Here is a 6503-nt window from a genome sequence, read left to right as displayed (position 1 = left end):
TAGCCAACGAATATCTTCAGTGATGTTATTACGCATCAACAGCCAAAGTCTTTCACACCTAGCAGCATAAATTTTTTTCAAATCATTCTGCGGGAGAGATGGATAGTACTTGTGAATTTTTGAGAGATAAAGATCCATTTTTTTTTTAAAAAAAAAATTATACTAAGAAGAAAGTAAAGAACTATAAACTTTACAAAAGGGATGAGAGTACCTGATCGGAGAATAACACAAAGGAGAGAAGATTGAGCTCAAGAGGGGTGACTTGCCTCATACAGATATGGAGTCTCTTATAGAGCAATGGGCATTACTATTCTACACTCGACTCGAGGCATGCCATAATTGCACCGTCAGACTTGACGTCGTTTAGCGTCTCATTTTTCAACATTTGGCAGTGTGCCTTTTTTTTTTTCAACGCTCGGCGCCTCTGTTTTCAACATTTGGCAGTGTGCCTTCTTTCTTTATAGGGCAGTGTGATTGCACTGCCCAAGAAAAGATGGCTACCACCAGCATCAATTCTGTCTCTCTCAATTCAATTTTTTTTAATTAATTTTGTTTTAATTTTAATTTTTTTTTTTAGGTAAAATTTTGTAGACACCTTACCCCCCAACTTAAATTGCGCATTGTCCTCAATTGGCAATAAAAGGATAGAAGATAGGCATACCTGGCGGTCTTTAATACATAAACTCGTATGGAGAAATTTTATTTAGACTGCACATAGAGAAACACTAGTTAAGTAATGCAGAAAAGGAACAACTTATATGTATATATAAAATTATTTTATTATATTTTTATTTTTATTTTTTTTAGAATTTTTTTTTTCTTTTCTTCCAATTAAGGATCAAATGAGTGATTGCCCACCTAATCGTATAATATCTCCCATTCACTACACCACTTTTAAAGTTATTTTCAAAATTATATAAATTGATTTTTCTCATGAATGCACATATATATTTTGAAAATATATCGTCCGGAGGTGTTGGTTTTATTATATCCGTGTATGGCACATTAATTTGCACAAACATCTCACACGTGTTTGGTTTAATTTGATCCTCAATAATATCGACTAACCTAAAAGATAGAAATTGAGGGGTAAATGTGGATAAACTTATGATTTTTTCACATTTTGGCTCTCGAATTTTATCCTCTTCTTCCTCCCAGGTTTCTTCTTTTCTTACATCATTTTGGTCTTTTTCTTCCTCCAAGGCTTCATTGACATCTACCTCACTGTGATCAACCACTCTCTCTTCTTGCACCAAAGGGTGTACTGTCCTAGGGGCATCAAGTTTCTCAATTATTTCTCCATTCCTTAAGACAATCACTCTTATGTCCTGCTCCTGACTTTCACTTTTGATGATGGTTTTTATTAATGGGATTTGGAGTGAGTTGGGATGGACAGGCTCTGACATGCTCAAAGTCTGTGTTAGCTGTGTCAATTGGTTCCTAATGTCCTCTGTAACTCTAATGGTATGTTCTTGACATTTGGACATTTGTGTAAAAATTTTCATTTGGCCTTGCATAAATAGATTGAAGGTATCTTCTAATGAACTCCCATGAGGGGGTTGATATGCATCGAATGTAGACCCTTCATTCGTTTGAAATGATTGAGGCTGGGAAAGGAAGTGCTCATGTGGTTGGGCTACAAAATCATTTTCCCATGAGAAATTTGGATGAAAGTGTGAATTAAGGTGATATGCATCAAAGTCCGAATGGTAGTTTTTCTCATGGTTCTGGTAATACATTCCCTCATAGTTGTGTGTGTGTGTGTGTAACTGGATTGACCATACAATACCTCCTTAAAAGCAGGTATTATAGGGCAGTCATCCGTTAAATGAGCTGAAGTCTCACACACAGCACACCAAACCTCAATTTCATGGTAAGTGGGTAACAAATGGGTAGTGTTTGGTTGCAAATCAAAAGTGGTTTGCCTAAGAGGGTATAGATAATCCTTAAGAGGTCTAGACAAATCAGATTCAAAATGATAATTTTCATCATGATAAGTATCTTAAGCAGACAGATTGTAGTAATTTTGAGACATGAGTGTAAAGTTGACAATCCAATTGCAGGTAAAGACTCAGAATGATATGAAAATACTGTTTCAAAATTCTACCTGATCTCAGTCTCATATACAATGCACAAACAAAAATAAAGTAAAAGAGAAATAGAGTTACCGATTTTATCAAGAGATGCTTATTCTTTTATTTTTTTTATTTTTTTCTTTTTGTTTTTGCCTTAATCTCCCCGGCAACGGCGCCAAAATTTGATTGCACTCTCACCCTGCAATTAAAACATAATAAGAATTTAAAAGAAGAAAGAAAAAAAAGTAAGATTATAAGAGAAAGTACTAAAGAAAATGAGAAAGAACAAGAACAATTCTCAAAGAGAGAATTATAAGGAAACAACTAAACTTTTATTCAAGAATAATAATCACACTTACAAATGCAATCAAGTGATCTATTTATAGGCCACAAGATGCAATACAAACCACACAATTTTAATTATTCAACTAGACATAATTATATCTAATGGGCACTCACACACTTAAAGTTAAATGGATTTTAGCTATAATACACACCTAATATTAAATGGATCTTAGCTAAAATACATACCTAATAAAGCACTCATAAAGTTAAATGGATTTTAGCTATAATATCTACCTAATAGTTAAATGGATTTTAGCTAAAAAACACACCTAATAAAGCTCTCACATAAAAAATAAAAATAGATTTCTATAAATTGGTTTTTAAATCTTTATTAGGATTAAAAATAATCCTTGGGTCTTCTCCAAATAATATCTTCCATGGGTTGCTCAAATTAGGCCTTAATTCTTCATGGGCTTGAATTCTTCATGGACTTTAATTTTTCATGGGTTTGATTTCTTCATAGGTTTGATTTCTTCATGGACTTGAATTCTTCATGGACTTGATTTCTTCATGGATTTGAATTCTTCATGGACTTTAAGTCTTCATGGGCTTGAATTCTTCATGCCTAAAAAAAAATAAAAATAATTTAATGTTATTAATAAATTATATATTATATATATGTATTACACATGGCACATATATATATTAGATTATATTATATATATATTACATGCATGCATATAATGATATATATGTATTATATATAATTTTATATATTATTATTATTTACTTTAGAACTTCATTTCATTCATCTTTCAATTTAAATTTGCATATAACCATAAAATATATATTAATATCTAATTTAAACCATTTTTAAGATCAAAAGAAGGGTATAATTATAACAAATTTTTTATAAAATTAACCACTAATCAGTCTTCAAATGGTAGATTTAGATCTCGAGGGCACAAATTTATTTATAGGCATCAAGGATTAGGCCACATGGCAAAGTGGGACAAGTGCCACATGCGGGTGGCTCGACCATTCGGGTCAAGCACTGGCTCGCGGGTTTTCAAATAAAGCCAGAGGGCTTGAAGTTACCTTTAGGGATCGAGTACCTAGAAGAGTATCATTTTAAAGGGGCTCCCCCAAAGACTCTTTGGGTCTTTGAGATTTAGGGGCTCTTAACCCCGAAGACTTTTCAAGTCTCCAGGGTTATCAAATTCGGATGCTTGGCCAAGCTTACCCGTAAGACTCTTCAGCCTTCTTTGATGACTCCAAGGGCAAGTTTGGCTAAGGCTTATTTGGTTATCCCATAACACAAAGTATGGAAAACTACAATGTAGGAGGAGACTTATATGATTGAGAATTATCAAACATGGTCTTTTAACTATTGGGCCATCATACAAAAACATGATAGGAGTCAAATGGGTTTTCAAAACCAAGTTGAATACATACACGACTATTAACAAACACAAAGCAAGATTGGTTGTCAAAACATATGCACAATAAAAAGGTGTTGATTTTGGAAACACCTTTGCCCCAGTGGCCAGACATGATACCGTCAAACTTCCGTTGGCTTTAGCAGCACAAAAATGGTGGAAAGTCCATCACATGGATGTGAAGTATGCATTCTTGAATGATGTACTTGAAGAGGAGATCTATGTAGAACAACCTCAAGGTTTCCAAGTTGAAGGTTGTAAAGATCATGTCCACAAACTCCACAAGGCCCTTTATGGCCTCAAGTATAGCAAAATTGACTCTTATTTAGTGCTGCAAGGCTTTAAGAGAAATGAAAATAAGGTGACATTGTATGTGAAAGGTATTGATCCTAAATCTCAATTATTGATCTCCCTTTATGTTGATGACTTTATTGATTACTGGAAGCAATACTCAAATGTTGAAGGAATTTAAGTCTTCTATACTTAGTGAATTTGAAATGTTTGACTTGGGATAGATAACTTATTTTCTTGGGATGAAGACCAGTCAATGTCGCAATGGCATTTTCTTGCCTCAATGAAAATATGCCAATGATATGTTGAAGAAATTGAGGTTGGAAAACTGCAATTCAGTAGCAACACTTTTGGTGGTGAATGAAAAATTGTATAAAGAAGATAGGAGTCCTAAGGTTGATGCTTCAACTTATAGAAGCATGAGTGCACCATGCGAAAATCATTTTAGTGCTGCAAACAAATTTACTAAAAATCTATTTTTCAAAAGTTATTTTCTCAATAAATCAAAATACAAATTTCTCAACATATCTGAAAGAAATGCACAACCAAACATGACATTTTGTTAATGATGATTTAGCCCCCACAAATGATGCACATATCAAATTATATCTATTTGTTCTATAGGTGGTGTAAAAAACATCTCCAAAACACTCCTAATCAATTTTTGACCTACCATCTAGCCAAAATAAATTTATTATCCTTCCCTTGTCATCAACTTACACGTCCCATTAATACATCCCTTTTTCTTGGTGAGATTTGGTCTTAAAATGATTAGCCAAGCTTTAAGAGTCTCTAACCTCAATTAACTGCAATCTTCTTGCATTGATAAAGTTGATGGCATCTTTCCTTATAAACTCCAAATTTTTAGGACCACCATTTTTTTTCAGCAATAAATGAATATGCATCAATGTTTCGAATTCCTACATTTATCATTAATTTGAGGACATCACTTGTTGAAGTTGAAATTAATCGCAAACTTCTTAACAAATGCCTTTCTTCTGGTGCCGCGCGCCAATTGATGATTATGGCTCATGAACAAAATGAGTCACCTCCCATCGGCCTTGCTCATCAATTGTAAATCAAATCATTACTTTACTTCCCATTCTAATATCTGACTTCATAAAAGTTGCCTTGCCTTGGTTGTTCGTCATTTTTGAATCCTTGTTTTGAGCCCCAAAGAATCCTTTGTTAGAACATTTTCTGTGCCAGCTGCATAGCATGTTTGATTCCCCTCTTTGATACTAAATCCTGTGTGAAACCCATAATCACAATATAACTCATAAGCCTATTCTTCATTGTTCACAATTTTCCCTAGCTAGTGGCATATCATCCATTACAACTTCTTGTCTTGATTTTTCAGAACTAATTTATTCAAGGAGCATCCTCATCACTTTCCAAACACACAGCTTTTCCATCCTCATCGCTTTCCAAATAATTTTCCATTCCTAAAATATTTATGAACACAAAACAGAATTAAGATTTATTTGAATACTACCCTAACAATTCTGTAAATACGAGTTCCAATATTAAACACAAATCTTAGCTATCGAGATCATTATAAATACTTTGAAAATAAAGCACTGAAACCTGATTAAAAATGGCAATCCAATTGACCTTAACGATGGGAGAGTCAAATATATCCAAATAATTTTAAATTTTTGAAAGGCAAAACTTCATATTATAATGAACAACATTGAACTTAAGTTAAAAATAATTCATAAAAAATAATGTTATTTATTTAGATTGAAGATGGATCTCCAGTGTAGTTGATACATTTTTATTGAAAAATAAGAAGATATAGATGTGCAGGTTTTTAATAAAAATGTACCAACTAAACTAGTGATAATTTTCGATCTAAATAAATTGTAAATTGCATTACTTATTCATAAAAATATACAAATATATAAATATACAGTTCAAAATGTACCTACGTGGAAGAGAAAGAGAGTTGTTGGAGTGCATTCGCCTTTGATGATGGTAGTGGGGATTCGGCGTATAGTGTGGAAGAAGGAGAGGTCGCTGACGGCAGCAAGGATTCGACCAAAGACATTACTAAAGAATACGGGATTCGATCGAAGACGTTGTACCAATCACAGGTTCTGCTTTATGGGTTCTAGACCTCTAGGAGGCCAAGACGAGTGTGTGGAGGAAAAGGAGGTCACCAACGATAGTTTTGGCTTTCCACCTTCAAACCTGTTACCGGAGAAGACGGCGAAGGCAACGTTGTTCCAGTCGCTGACGGTAGTCTTAGGTTCCCGCCTTCAGAGACATTGCCAAAGAAGACAAGCTGAACAGTGATGGCATACTAGTCATAGGAACAAAAGACGATCCAGACAGTGAGGATGCAGAGGAAGATAATCGGTCACTGAGGAAATTCTGGGTTCCTGCCTTCGAAGACATTACTAGAGAAGAC

This window comes from Diospyros lotus, chromosome 11 (genome assembly GCF_014633365.1).
Source record: "Diospyros lotus cultivar Yz01 chromosome 11, ASM1463336v1, whole genome shotgun sequence".
Classification (NCBI taxonomy): domain Eukaryota; kingdom Viridiplantae; phylum Streptophyta; class Magnoliopsida; order Ericales; family Ebenaceae; genus Diospyros; species Diospyros lotus.
The sequence above is the reverse complement of the archived record's forward strand: the minus strand, read 5'-3'. Positions refer to the sequence as shown.